This window comes from Protopterus annectens, chromosome 1.part1 (assembly GCF_019279795.1).
Source record: "Protopterus annectens isolate FY-2018-M chromosome 1.part1, PAN1.0, whole genome shotgun sequence".
In the NCBI taxonomy this organism is placed as follows: domain Eukaryota; kingdom Metazoa; phylum Chordata; order Ceratodontiformes; family Protopteridae; genus Protopterus; species Protopterus annectens.
The window spans coordinates 1,058,558,071-1,058,572,236 of NC_056726.1; positions in this window are offsets into that span (position 1 = coordinate 1,058,558,071).

The window sequence follows — 14,166 nt, forward strand, 5'->3', positions numbered from 1 at the left end:
AAGAGACATATTATGCAGTATCTTTATTAGCCTGGGATTTCCAGGGATGTAACAGTGTACTGCAGGACTTGTGAACAGTGCTAAAAGGTGGGCAAGGCAGGAGACACAGGGGAAGCTCCTTTAGTGCCTTTGCCTTTAACTGAGGAGGCATTTCAGAGGGTAGCTATGGATATTGTGGGGCCTTTGAATACCCCAAGTTCCACAGGAAAGAAGTATATCCTAGTGGTAGTAGATTATGCTACCAGATACTCTGAAGCAGTGGCCCTGTATACCGTTAAGGCAGAAAAGGTGGTAAATGCTTTGTTAGAGATTTTCAGCAGGGTAGGTTTCCCAAAAGGAATACTCAGTGATACAGGTGCTGATTTCATGTCAGACCTGCTTGCTTGTCTGTGGGATCGCTGAGGGATGAAGGACCTATAGACCACCCCCACCCCACCTACAGGCTAATGGTCTGGTGGAGAGGTTAAACTCTACACTAAAGACCATGCTACAGACATTTGCAGACCAGTTCAAGAGGGAGTGGAATTAATATTTGCCCCATCTGTTGTTTGCTTAGAGAGATGTGCCTCAGGAATCCACAGGTTTTTCATCCTTTGAGTTGCTGTATGGGCATAGGGTGAGGGGACCTCTAGATGTGATTCACAATGAGCAGGAGGGTGAGTGTGAATCTCACAAAGGGACTATTATGACATATGTCCTAAACCTTAGGACAAGGATCAAGAACACATGGATTTGGCCAAGGAGAATCTGGCAGAAGCCCAACAGCAGAAAAATGTCTGATATGGCAGGAATGCTCAAGCTAGAGAGTATGCTGTGGGACAGCAGGTAATGGTTCTCATTCCTGTCAGACACAACAAACTGCAGGCAGCTTGGGAGGGACCCTTCAAAGCAGTAAGGAAGGTCAGTGATGTTAACTACATAGTAGAACTGCTAGGCAGGAGGCAGGGGCACAAACTGTACCATGTTTACACGATGAACCCTTACCATGATAGGGAGGCTGTTGTGCTACGTATTTGCAGTAGGAGGCAGGAGGAGTCTGAGGGGGATCTATGGCTACAGGGAGCCAGCCAGCAAAATCCCAAGTTACTATGGTGGAGCTTAGGGTTACAGGCATATGATATGACAGTGCAGCAGTGTACTGGGGTCAGCAATGCCAAGCCAGATGGAATCTCAAAACAGGGAATGGGGTAATGTATTTCTAGATAAGATCATCTCTCTCAAGCAAAGTTTCTCAAGGGTCACTTGAAAAACTAGCTTGAATTTTCAGAGGGGGAAAAAATGTAACAATAGGAGATACTGCCAGCACAACTAGCTGGAATTTTGTAAATAATCATATGTCATTAGTGAATATCAAAATGATTTATACAAGATGCTTGTGTTACACTTGTATTAGAACTGTATGTCATGTGTATATCTGTATATCTGTATATCAAAACTGCTCTGTACAGATGGCTGTGTTGAAAAGATAATTCTAAAGTGTTTGTGGTTAAAATGTATCCACCGTGTGCACTACTGGAAGAGAACAGAAATGTGCAGTGACTGTTGTAACTGTTTAAATGTATATGTCAACAGAGGAAACAGGAGGTTAACTTCAGTCCAGCAAACTGTAGGAAAATAGGGAGGGATGGTGCAGTGGTGCAGCTGTAGTGTTGTCACTTCACAGGAAGAGTTCCTCTGGTTTGATTCTCAGCTGGTGTGCCTTTTGTGTGGAGTCTGCATGTCCTCCCTGCATTCATGTGGGTTTCTTCCGAGTGCTCCGTTTTCATCCCACGTTACAAAGACATGCATCTGCAGCATTTCATCCTGAGCCTCCACTGAAAATTGGCTTTGTTCCAAGTTGGACTTAACGCATAAACAAATGTTAATTAAAATAAAATAAAAATATCTGAAATTAAATTACTTTATAGGCTACACAATAAAAGATGGTATCTTTCAGTTTCCAATGTAGCTACAGACAAAGAGTCTGTACTGAGAAACTTTCTGTATTGTCTTTAGGGTAAACTAATTACTAGTCTTGAAATGTGGAGGAATGTAATTGCTTTATAACTTCGAGCATCTGCCAGAGATCTGAGGAAAAGCCCTCATTATGTATTTTCACAGGTAGATGCTAAATGCTACCAGTTGCCATAAATGGTTGTTTCACCTAGAAACTAGTCAGATGACAAGAAATTATGTAATTCTGCAAGCTATCCCAGTAGTAATATTTGAGACAATATTTTGAGAAGTTTCTAAGTGCGACAGAGCATTCTGTATTCTGTCTTGGTCCTGACAACAACTAGAAGATTCATTCAACACACCTGCCTTGCTCTATTCTCTTAGAGACAGGTTATAGTGAAGCTTATTGAGACTGTCCTGCAATGTTGTTTTAATGATTTCCTATGGTTTTGAATGCTGATGTTGCTGTGAATATATATTTATTATTCTCTTGTTCATTTATTATTTATTATTATATATATGTAAACCTTTCATTGTGGCTGATCTTTGTAGAGCTAGTTAAGTTTTTTACATATTTGTTTGGTGACACTGTGTGGGCCAATCCTAATAGCCTTGCTCTTGGTCAAACTACCTTTTGTATTAGTATTAATATCACTCAGTATATTGGGTACCCTTGGAAAAGTCTTAAGATACTTGGCAGGAGAGACTTGTAGCAGTAAAAACTGCCTTATAATCTGGGCAGAAGGTGGGCATAGCTAGTAAACTTGTGCAAGCCTCCACAGTTGTGTTTGTGTGTGTGTGTGTGTGTGTGTGTGTGTGTGTGTGTGTGTGTGTGTGTGTGTGTGTGTGTGTGTGTGTGTGTGTGTGTGTGTGTGTGCGTGTATGCGTGTCTGCGTGTTTGTGTGTGTGTAAAACGAGGGAGAAACCAGCCCCAGACTGACTGTGGACACTGTGTGCTCTTAAGGGAAATTGCACTTGATGCAGAGAGCTGTATCTGGAAATATTGTGTGTGTACCTTGTCATCCTCTCAGTGAATGTCCCCCACTGTTTCCAGTGGTGCAAATTGAGGCTCCTTGATTACTGGTCCAGTGGTGGGCCATCACACTCAGAATTGCTGTTGCTGGGATAAATCCATTGCAACAGATCCCTTTGCCATTCATGTAGCTTTGAATGCATAACAAAGCTTCTAGCATGCCTTACTACATTATGTTTCTCAGTTTTATTTTAATCAGATTCTTTTCAGAATAAGTTCTTTGTATGGCTGCATTACTGAAAGTCATCATCAACACACTCCAGTCAATGTCCCAGCTGTAGAAAGTCAAAATCCCCTGAAGCATCCATATGATTTGCTACAGTTATCCAAAACTACTCACCATCATTATCACTGAAGTTTGGCCATGACATTGTGCCAATTCACATCCACTGCTGCTTCAGATCTCCCAAATTCTCTTTGTGCAAAGGTCAAAATGACAACTTTGACAGCTTTGATTTCTGTACTCCAAGGACAACAGAAGATGACAGATCAGCCAGAGAGTCTAGCTGCTGCACATTTGCCGGCAATCTCTGACACAGTTCCCTTATGAGTTCCAACAGAAAATCAAGACAGAGCTGTTTTATTTGCTCTGCAGAAAAGTGCATAATGTTAGACTCATGCAACAGTAAATGGAATTCAGTGTTATAGTTAATAGCTGCTAGGGGTAGATGGTTATATGTGTTTTCCAGATCAATAGCCATTGTTGATCCCCACAATATAAATGTGGTTGGTCTTTCAATTTGCTGAACCATGTTTCGATACAAAGTTAACAGTTCAGTCAGCAACTTTACAGGACTAGCTTTGTTTAATTGGAACAGTTTGTTCACTCTGCTCAGTTCTTGTAATATGGGCTGCAAAAACAGCAAGTAAAGTTTATTCTCTTGTGAACTGAACATCTGATACAGTAACTCAGCTGTGTAGTCATGCAGCTTGTCTTTGGCTATCTGAAAATGACGCTTCAGTTCATCATATTGATCAAGGACCCACTGAACACAGGAGGCAATAGACAGTCAAATGTCTGACAACCTCAAAATCTTAAGTGGTTCTTCACCAACATTAATGCATTTGAATAATTGCTTATATTTCAGCTGGCAAATGGTACTGTGGGCAAACCAGTTATAAGTCTCGGATATCACAAATTCAACGTTTCTTGGTATCAACTTCAGTGCACAATATGAACTTGTTAAACTGAATAACATATACACTTTATGTGTACAATATCTGTGTAAACTTCACGAAACTGTGTTGTGACTGAAATATTCCTTCCACACATAGTATTACAGTGATCAGTTGCTAAGCCCAAGCATTTAATTGGTAGCTTATTTGACTCAAGAAACTTGGTAATTGCACTGAATATTCCTTCTGCTGTTCCCAGTTCAAGTGATATTATTCCAAGAAATGTTGTGACAGCAGAACCTAGTGAAGGATTGTAGTATCTAACTACCACACAGAGCTGTTTTTCCTAGCCAATATCAGTACTTTTATCAATTATTAAGGAGTAGGCCATCTCCTTACTATCTAACTGTACTAAATCTGAGATTAATTCTTCATGCTTTGCTGGGTCGAGAACATTCTTCAGAAGTGTGGTACATTTTGTTCGGTGGAGGGCTAAGTCTTTATCGGAAATACTTTTAACAATATCTCCTATGTGATTTACTGTTGCAGTACTGGAATGGCATGCAACATGTGCCGCCAACTTCAACTCATCTACCTTTACAGTGTTTTCTACAGGTTTCACATGACAGCTGATATCATGTAAAGTCAGTGCATTCTGTTTATGCTTCACCATTCCAGCATTATTCAGTAAATCTGCATGATGGGCACAAATGTGACATTTGCAATACAGACAGAAAGCAATAGTATTGTTAACAGGCACACTACATATCCAGTTCTTTAATGTGGCATCTTTTTCCAGATTTTCCAAGGCACCACAGGACCAAGAATCAGCCGGAATTCTTTTCATAGTTTCATAGTTTCATAGTATAGTACTAGGCTATCTGCCCTGGGGCATTTGTAAGCCTAGCCATAGTGATGTGGCATTTGCCACCCCATGAACTGGTACAAAAATGTACAGAATAAATTTAGAATACTGTGCCTCTGTCTAGTAGTGACACAATGAAGGTCCCCTTATATAATAGAATTAGTTTACTGTGCCCCTGTCTAGCAGTGACACAGATGTGACCCCTGGGGTAAACTTACGATCTCCCATCCACTCATCAAGATTTCTCTTGAAGAGAGTCAGTGAGGGGCTCTGCCTAATACGAACTGGGATCTTGTTCCAAAGCATGGGAAGGCTCTGGGTTATGAATCTATCCCTCCAGCATGTCCTATTCATACTTGTGCCGAGGTTTAAGTCTTTAGCTCTCGTGGTCCTGATGGACTTGGATTTTTTGAGGTGAAGCATGTCCATCAGATCCTGATTGGACATGGCCTTGTACGTCAGGCAGAGATCACCTCTGAGCAGGCGGTATGATACTGAATAGAGCTGAAGTTTCTTTAGTCTGGCAGAATAAGACATATGTTGGAGACCCTTGATCCTCTTGGTGAGGTACTTTTGTGGTCTCTCCAGCTGTTGCAAATGCCGGGTGAGGTACATACCAAATGGGGAATTGCACTCAATCATGGGTCTGATGGAGGAATATAGGGGTACAATGACATCCTTGGATCTGGATGTGAATCCCTTCATGATGAGGTGTGCAATGTAGAATGTTTTTCTAACCACTTTGGCAACGTGGGTATCAAATGAGAGGTCGCTGTCAACTTGGGTCCCTAGGTCTCTGATTACTTTTTCAGTGCTCATTGGGTTGCAGTCTATGTGATAATTTGTGGGTACTTTGTTTTTCCAAAAGGGGATGACTATACATTTTTTGGCATTTAGTTTAAGGCCGTGACTCCGGCACCAGTTGTCCGTTTCTGTGAGGCCTTTTTGTAGGATGTGTGTGTCTGCTGGTGTATCGACTATGGCGCCTAGTTTGCAGTCATCTGCGAACTTTATCAGCCACAGCCCTCCCATGTTTGCTTTAACATCTGAGAAATAAATGCCGAACAAGAGGGGTCCCAGAACAGATCCCTGTGGGACACCACTTGTGACTGGCTTTGAGTCTGACATTGCTCCGGCGATTTTAACTTTATGGGTTCTGTCCTTTAGCCAGTTTGCAACCCATCTAGTGACATAAGGGTTTACATTTAAGCTGTTGAGCTTATCTATGATGCCTGAGTGGGGTATTGTGTCGAAGGCCTTAGCCAAATCCAGGTATGCTGTATGGACTGCTTTGCCCTCGTCAATGGCTCTAGTGACTGTTTTGAAAAAGTCAACCAGGTTTAAAAGGCAGGATCTGCCCTTTACAAAGCTGAACTGGGTGGGGTCAAGTGTCTGTAGGTCCCCTATGTCTCTGTTTATGAGTTCCATAATGATTCTTTCCATAGCTTTGCAGACCAGGCTGGTTAAGCTTATGGGGCGTAGTTTCCAGGGTCTGTAGAGGCACCCCTTGTGGAGTGGGACCACTGTTGCTGTACGCCAGTGTTCAGGTACATATCCCAAAGTAAGGCTAAGGTTAAATAGCATTTTTATGTGTGGGTTTAGCTCCTCTTGGAGTTCACGTAACACGCAACCCGGGATACCGTCAGGTCCCATTGATGCTGTGTTTTTTGCTTTGTTTAGGGCGGTTCTCACTTGGACATCTGAGATGACAGGGAGATTACATTCAGCTGGGATAAGTATTTCTTCTTTTGGGGGTGAAGGAGGGGAGAAATTTTCATTGAACCTGTCAGCCAGAATGTTGGCAATATCTGTGGGTTCAGTGTATTTTTTATTGTTGTGAACCAACTCTGAGCATATATGAGGGTTTCCGCCCAGGTTTCTAACATAGCTGAAGAAGGATTTGTGGTTATCTTTAGTGTTCTTAGCGATTTTTCTCTCAAAGGTGGCCTTGGATGTTTTTATGAGAGAACGTAGTTTTCTGCTAATGTTGATCAGAGATGTCTTCCCTTCATGGGATTTTGCTCTGACGTGCAGTAGCTTTCTTCTTTTGTTATACAATTTGTTTATGGCTGAGGTCCACCAGACAGGACGCTTACCTTTGGTGGAGGGGGACTTGGATTTGTTTGGGATTGCATGATCCATGCATTCTTGGAGATGTCCATAGAAAGACATAGATTTAAAATCCAACTTTAATTTAAGCACAAACTCACATAAATGCACACATTAAAACCAGTGTTTTCGTTTGAATCACTTCATCAGATGTGAGTCAGAGAACAATTGATGCCTTTTATAATCCTGTAGGAGGTTAATTATCCAATAAAAAACATCCAGTTTAAAACATCATTAATCCTCATGAATATTCATGTTAAAACCTTGCATGCAGAAAACACACTACTAACCATAAAACTTTGTATGAAATGTTCATAAATATTAAAAAACATGATAGACATTTTACAAACTTAAAAAAATACATCACATGAATTTATAAAACCATAAAATACTTAAATATCTTGGATAACTTAAGTAACTTAAATAAAACCATTTGTATTAAAATAAAAGTAAAATTGTTTTTTAGCACACTCTAGTGGTCAAAGTTAAAATTGCATTAAAATGTGAAAGAAAAGAAAAAGCATCAAACATTTTATACAAAGTTTTATGGTTAGTAGTATTTTTTCCTGCATGCAAGGTTTTAACATGAACATTCATGAGGATTAATGTGTGTGTCTTTTCAGCTTTTCCCGGTTAGGGGTCGCCACAGCGGAACTCCGGTCCGCTAATGATTGGCAGTAGATTTTTACGTTCCGAGTTGCCAGCCCTGACGCACAACCTTCAACGAAGGTATTCCTATTCACGCATGTCTCCACGCAAAGACGCTCTAGCTGAGAATCGAACCAGACGGCGTCTTACTGTGAGGCGACAACGCTACCGCAGCACCACCACCACAGCTTATTCATGAAGATTAATAATGTTTTAAATTGGATGTTTTTTATTGGATAATTAACCTCCTGGAAGATTATAAAAGGCATTAATTGTTCTCTGACCCACATCTGATGAAGTGATTTAAATGAAAATGCTGGTTTTAATGTGTGCGTTTATGTGCTTTTGTGCTTAAATTAAAGTTGGATTTTAAAATAATTCCGGCTGATTCTTGGTCCTGTGGTGCCTTGGATTGTCTTACTAGTTTATTTATTTATTTTTTTGGTACCTGGTGGCTGTTTTTTCAATTTTTCCAGATTTTGTTGTATTGCTTTGCATACTGTGACCCATAACTATGAGTGAAAGTGGCACACTTTGCTCTTGAAAAGGCAGTTTCACTGCCCTCCCTTGGCTTCCGATAGTTTTAAATCTACAACAGTCAGTTTTCCAGATCCTAATAAAACACTGCGGAAGTTATCAAAACATAAAGGTGTAGCTTCTTGATGTCAGATTCAGAATGGTTTGCACTTGGACTTAAATCAAAGTTTAACTTTACAGCCCCCCCCCCAAAAAAAAAAAAAAAAAAAAAAAAAAACAAAGGAAATGCAAACACAGTTTAAAACAGTGTTTACCCAGACAGCCATGAAATTACTTTTTTAATCACATACAGTCTCTTGTTACAATAGTGTTTGTTATTATTTTTGTGACACTGCCAGCCCAGCTATCTAGAATTTTGTAAATAATTCTATGTCATTTGTGAATATTGATATGATTTATACAGAGCCATATGTTATGTACTGAGCTTCAAGAATGTAACCACAGCATACCCTGCTGGAACATACAAGATTAACTTACAAAATGTCAAGAAAATAAGTTGAAATTAAGTGCTTTTCGATCTGCTATAAAAGTTTCAATGCAGCAAGGAGACAGTATGTCTACAGCTAGAAGTTTTTTCTATTGTCTTGGAGAGAAGTAGTTACTAGGTTTAAAATTTAAAAGTGTTTTATTGCTTTATGACTTCATAGCAGCTGCACATCTGAAAAATATGTATTTTTCACACACAAATGTTAAATTGTGGGTTAGCCTTGCAACTGAAGTCAGGTGACAAAAAGTGATGTAATTTGAGCTAACCCAGCAGTAAAATGTGAAATTAATTTAAGAACTCTCTCACATGGAGACTGGGCATTTTTGTATATTGTCTTGGACCTAGCAAGAACATCCACTCATCACCATCTGCACTTCTGCCTGTGTGTTGTTTTGTAAGTAAGATTTACTGCATAGTATCTCTTTTAGATATAGATAGGAATATAGTAAAGATTAGTTTAGATGTTTTCTCTATTTATTTGAGACTGTCCTGCAATGTAGTTTTAAAATATTTCCTGTGATTTTGAACTCTGAAGTCACTGTGTTTAGTTGCTGAGTATTGTCTTTTTTTATCGTTTATTATTAAATATATTTAAACATATCTTTGTGGCTGATATTTGTGAGACATATTTAAGCTCTGAGGCTACTTGCATATGTATTTGTTGACACTGTACAGGCCACTCCTAAATAGCCTTGCAAGTCTTGGTCAGACTACCATTTGGATGAATAGTAACATTACCATTAGTATTGGACACCCTTTGTAAGGGCCTTATAGTAGCTGATAAGTCAGGGTTAGTGGCAGTGGAAACTACCTTATAGTCTGGACATAGCTAGAAAACCTGTGCCAGCCTTCTGCAGGTGTTTGTGTGCATTTGTATATAAACCAAATCTGAAAGTGTGTGTGTGCTTGTGTGTGTGTGTGTGTGTGTGTGTCAGCTACTTGGGCAGGGACACAAAGCACTGGTTGGACAGAGACAGTGCTGGAGGTATTGGCTTGGTCCGTCAGCTGAGATCTTAACCCTATAGCTGTTCCAGTGGGGAGTCTTATTGGGGATCTGGAGAGAGAGGGAGAAAGCAGCCCCAGACTGACTGTGATCTCTGTGTGCTCTTAAGGGAAATTGCACTTTACTGTGTGTCTACTTATCATCCTCCTATTGTATACATCCCTCACTGTTGCCAGTGATGAGGGTTGAGGCTCCTTGATTACTGGACCAGTGCAGTAGCATCACAATTTTAACTATAACTGATTTATAGCATTTTGTTCTTATTTACTCTTGGAGATATAAAGACATACTGTGTGCCACACATTATAGATTGGACTGCACCATAAATAAATTACTGACTGCAAAAGTGGCACAAAGTTTCTATCAAGTTTCTTATAGAACTGGCTCTTAGCAGTCTTTAGGATACCTAGCATAATAACAGAGCTATGAGTTGGTCAATATAGGACATGTTATTTAGACCTTGTACCCTTTCAGTAAGGTATGTCTGCTGGCGTTCCAGCTGTTCCATGTATCTGGACAGATATATGCCAAAGGGAGCATTATATTCATGACATTCCTACATGTAGACGCAATCCCTTTGTTTATAAGCTGTACAGTATATGAGTTCTTACAACAGACACGTTGGTCAAAAGGGAGGTCACTGTCTATATAGGTTTCTTAGAGATTCACATTGAAAGGTCTGTTACACTTAAAACATTTTTAATAGATGTCCATAGTAAATAATACTGAAAAAAATGACTACATGAAAAGTCATCCTGTGAGCTTTTTTGATGATATTATTAGCAACCTGCTCATGAAAGGCAACCTTCCACTGAATGCACTACTGAAAAAAGTGAGTGTACCATTTTTATTTTTTTTCAACCACCACTTCACCTATGGAGTTATGTTGCACAAAGGAAGCATAAGTGAAACATTTCAGGACAGACGCAGGGAGGCACACTGAAAATTCTGAGCCAAAAGTTGAATACTTAAAAGCACTACTGATCCATACCTCTCAACCTCTGAGAGCAAGAAATCTGGACAAAACCTCAAATAATGGGGGAACAATGTCCCAAAAATAGGGACAATTTCTAAATATTGCTCTTACAAACTTAGAAAGATGACAGAATGACAAGTTTTGCATTTGCATGAATTTTCTGAAGAACATGAAGACTGAAACTCAGATATCTGTCATTATTTTCTGAATTCAATCCTCAATGATTTGCCAGAAAACCACAATTTCATGAGAAGCAGACAAAAAAATAAGAGGTAAAAACCTGGTCATTCTATGAAAATTTCTACAGTTTATTTTTTATTTATTTATTTTATTATTTATTTGACATTTGTTTACTAGGTTATTCCATCTGAGTAGAAGCCCATTTTTGGCGGAGACCTGAATGCAAAAGCTCCACAATTAAACCAACGAAAGTACAATTTAAAATAGCAGTATCAATATACAAAAGAATACAAAATATATAAGTAGTTCAAAATATAGGTAGCTGTAGTTACAAAATCAATTATACAGAAAATTAACAGTGAGAATAAAAAGTGAGACCAAAAAGTACAATAAAGAGAGTAACAAGTTTGCAGCAAATTTCTGTTTAAGCAGAGTAGTATGTTTGCAACAAGTTTCTGTATAAGTATGGGTAAAAAACAGTCTATCAGCAGTAAATAAACTTAGAAAGGTTGGAAGGGGCAAGAGTTTTATGCAGTGTAGATTGAATAAAAGTCAAAAGAGGGGAGAAGAAGTGAATCCTGAGGAGGAATAACCTTTGCTCAAGAGACTAAGATAGCTAGGAAGACTAGCCAAGTGGGTAGTTAGAAGGGAGACAGCACAGTTGAGAGGTAAACCATGATAGTGATCCCAGTCCATGTGCCTATGTGGCCCTATGCAAACTTTAAGGCAGCTAAGCACATGCCACATACAGTTTCTTTCAAGCCTGGACCTGTGCTGGGCCTGGGAATGGCCTGGCATGCAGTAAGATATAAACAACAACTTAACTGCCAACAGCACCCTGCACCTGCTCAGCAAGTATTTTAAAGTGAAACATGAATGTTTACTACTACTCTACTTTACTTTCTAAATTCATGAAGTTTAAATGCAAATGTTAACTTATCTCAGTAAGTTGTCACCACCACCACACCTGGCAGTCATCAGTGACAATGACATTATTTCTTCAGACTAGCGTTCAATAGAGTGCTTCTGCTTAGTTAAACGAAATGGTACACACACATAAGTTTGAAGAAAAATCTCTTATTTCACCATCACCAGACCAGACTCACTCACCACCACCATGCCAGGCAGTCTTTCATTTCCTTTTTATCTTCAGACATTAATAAAATGATCAGAAAGTTGAAGTAAAAAACTCAAAAACTTTATTGGAGGTCAGGCCCAGGCAGAAGTTAAAGATGTTCAGTAACTTACAGTAAGTATTTTCAGCCTGCATCTGGCTGCTTCTTCTGCAAAACATCTAGTCTGTGGCTCTGTGTGCCTGCCTGTTGCTGTGCTAGCTGAAATGAATGAAGAAGAAGTTCAACTTAAACTTACCAGAGGTCGGGCTCAGGCAGGAGTTGAAAGTTCACTTCAGTCAGTGCTCCTTGCTCCATCCTGCTTCTTCGTTCAGTAAAAAAAAAAAAAAAAAAAAAAATCATCTTTCTGATCTGAATGATTGATGTCTGCATGCCTGCTGGCTCCAGGAAGTTCCAGTGAATTCAGCCCATTTCCAGCCCCAAAAAGCACACCTCACAACAGTTTTCAGCCCAAAAAATCTGCAACCCTCAGCTGTTCCAAATTTCCTGCAGGCAACTGCCAAAACCAGCCCAATTGGGCGGGAAAACTCTGGACCTGACAACCCTGATGCCTGTACTACTAAAATAAGCAACCGGGCATTGCTGCTGTCTGCAGTTGGCCCATTTTGACCAAAAACAAACTTTCAAAGAAGTCACTCTCTTATTGGCTGGGGAAACAAGCCAATGACTGAGCAAAATTCTGAGCAGAAAAAAATCGAAACTCTTCACCAAGCACAGTTGAGAGGTGTCAGTATGTGATCACTAATAATTTTTTATTTTTTTATTAGTGAGTTTTAATGGATGCATTGGGTTATTGTAAGCTATGCGGTCTCACCCTTTTGAAATATGTCTCTGAATGTTGATAAGCTGATTTGAGCCTGCATCTTTGGTTTTCGTTGAAAGTTGTGTCTCTTGAGCAGCTGAAGATACTGCTTGGCAGGTGGCTCTCAAAACTGTTGGTAGATTTTAGTAAAGTAAATAATTTTTTAAAAGAGCCAGTTAAGGTAAGGTATTTGTGCTGCATGTATTAAAATCATGATGGTTTTATAAACCATGATTTAAAAGAGCTGGTTAAGGTAAGGTATTTGTGTTGCATGTATTAAAATCATGATGGTTTTATATATAATTTAGATGGTAGGGGTAGGTGAGGGGTGAGGGGGATAGAAGACATGGCAGTATGAATTTGACGGTAAATTAGAAAAATCCTCGCTTATCAAACTTGTCATATAGCTTAAAACTGATTCTAAAGGTCGGGTAAAAATGCAGCGCCAATTAGGAATTCCTCAGGCACACAGGTGGATAGAGGAGGTAAACCATAGGGAACAAAAGAATAATAAATCAAAAGCAATGTTTTTAGATAAGGAGGACAATAACTTAGTAATAGCATCGGCCCCTCTGCCTCCTTTCCCAGAATATGGAGCACGTGAACAGGTTAGTCCACTCCCATGATATCCTGCTATCACTGAAAATAGAGACATTAGGAAAGCAAAACCGTTCATTAGAGATCCCATTGAGACCAGGTCTCGAATACAGGCAGGTAACTCAAAAGGGGACATTGAATTATATCAAATGGGTAGGAATTCACGATCTATGAGTGAAGAAGAAATATGCCCACTTATAGAAGTACCTAATCCACAGGCAGGGCAAGAAGGTCAGGACCCAACTATTCTAGTGTATAGACCCTGGACTCTGGAAGATATCCGGAAAGCCACTGAGGGAATTCCCCATCCAAAAGTTAATTTCAGAAAGTTCTTAGAAGATGTACAAGGAATGAGGCTAAGTTATAATTTAAACGGAGAAGAGGTAGAAAAAGTAGTTAGACAAATTGTGGGACCAGATTGGCACATGATTAGTGGCAACTGGAATCCCCATGACGCTGCACTCAGACCCCTCCCACATAGCAGCGCAGAGTTAGACAACAGAGTGAAAGGTCTTACAGACCAAATCTCTGAGAAATGGAAGCCTAGGGCAGACTGGACTTGCATTAATCAATGCATCCAACAAGAAGGTGAAACTATTGACAGATATTATGCCAGACTGTTAGGATGTTTTAATACCCATTGTGGAATGCAGGTTCCTGAAGATCAGACACAATATTCTCCATATGAGCAGCAGTTAAAGAATGCATTTTTGAAAGGCAGCATTACACCCATAAGCAGTTTTAT